General features: G+C 35.4%; 1 pseudogene across 1 annotated transcript; it reads right to left on the bottom strand.

The window, feature by feature from the left end:
• Positions 1-393: 393 nt before the first annotated feature.
• On the bottom strand, positions 394-704 carry LOC308337415 (peptidyl-prolyl cis-trans isomerase A-like; annotated as a pseudogene). The gene has a single exon. The product of its transcript is annotated as a peptidyl-prolyl cis-trans isomerase A-like (transcript).
• Positions 705-1,374: the final 670 nt, after the last annotated feature.

The raw sequence follows: 1,374 nt of genomic DNA, 5'->3' as shown, positions 1-1,374 counted from the left end.
CCTGATGCAGGACTCAATCCCAGGACCCTGGGATCATGACCTAAGCCAAAGGCAGACTGGTTAACTGACTGAGTCACCCAGGCATATCAAAATATTTTCACTTTTTAAAGGACTTTTTTTTAGATATCCCTTATAATTTGCAAATAGTTGTTTTTCTTTTGTTGGTTGAGTCTGAAACTTTGTTGTTGTTGTTTAGTTTTTATTTCATAATCATAAACTTAACTCCGCAATCCAGCTAGACTTCGAGAGGAGTAAGGAAAACATGGATCCCATAAAACTGCAATGAGGGCCCAAAGATTTTTGGCTATTTTGAATAGATGGGGATGAAAAGGTGCTCTCCTGAACTACAGAAGGAATGGTCTGGTAGTTAAGATAAAACACAAGTCAAATTTATTACATTTGTCTACAGTCAGCAAAGGAGATCTTGCTGGTCTTGCCATTCCTGGATCCAAAGCACTTCATGGCTTCCACAATATTCATGTCCTCTTTCATTTTGTCAAAACCACATGCTTGCCATCCAACCGCAAAGTCTTGGCAGTGCAGATGAAAAACTGGGAACCATTTGTGTTGGGTCCAGCATTTGACATGGATAAGATGCCAGGAATCTTATGCTTCATGATGAAATTCTCACCATCAAGTTTCTCCCCATAGATGGACTTGCTGCCAGTGTCATTATGGCATGTGAAGTCACCACTCTGGCACATAAATCCCAGAATAATACTGTGAAACCAGGAACATTTATAACCAAATCCTTTCTCCTCAGTACTCAGAGCATGAAAGTTTTCTGTTGTCTTTGGAAATTTTACCTCCAAACAGCTAGAAGGAGATGCAGCCCAAGGCTCACATCCATGGTGATGTCAAAGAACACAGTGGTATTGACCATGGCTGGGTGGTGGTATCTGCAAGGCCAAGTTTGAACTTTTATTGAAGGACTTAACTCTTTTTTACATTGGCTTTATCTTCTATAAATTCTTTTGCTTTATTTTTTCATATTTTCATGCTGTATACTTTGTTTTATTTTATATACAATATTTTTCTTTCCTTTTTGTATTTAGGTATTTGGAAGAAATTAGCCACTTTTTAAATTTACTTTTGTGTTTTAAAAGTTGTACCTATAATTCTCTTATCATTTTTTTTTATTTTTTTGGTTTTTTTCTCTCTCATTAATGTTAATCAATAAAATGATATTTCTTGATTTCTCCCCTTCTCCTGAAACTATCTCTACTATAAATACAGTAACATTTTACATAGCTAGATGTTCATAAGACTTATTTTTCAACTTTGAATTTTAAAAGTTTAAACCAGGACATTTCTGATCCTGCTTACCTCATTTGTTTTGTATTATATTGACCCTTTTCAGCTCAAAGTTTTCTA

This window comes from Martes martes (genome assembly GCF_963455335.1).
Source record: "Martes martes genome assembly, chromosome: X".
NCBI classification, from domain to species: Eukaryota; Metazoa; Chordata; class Mammalia; order Carnivora; family Mustelidae; genus Martes; species Martes martes.
This window is presented reverse-complemented; position numbering and strand designations above follow the sequence as displayed.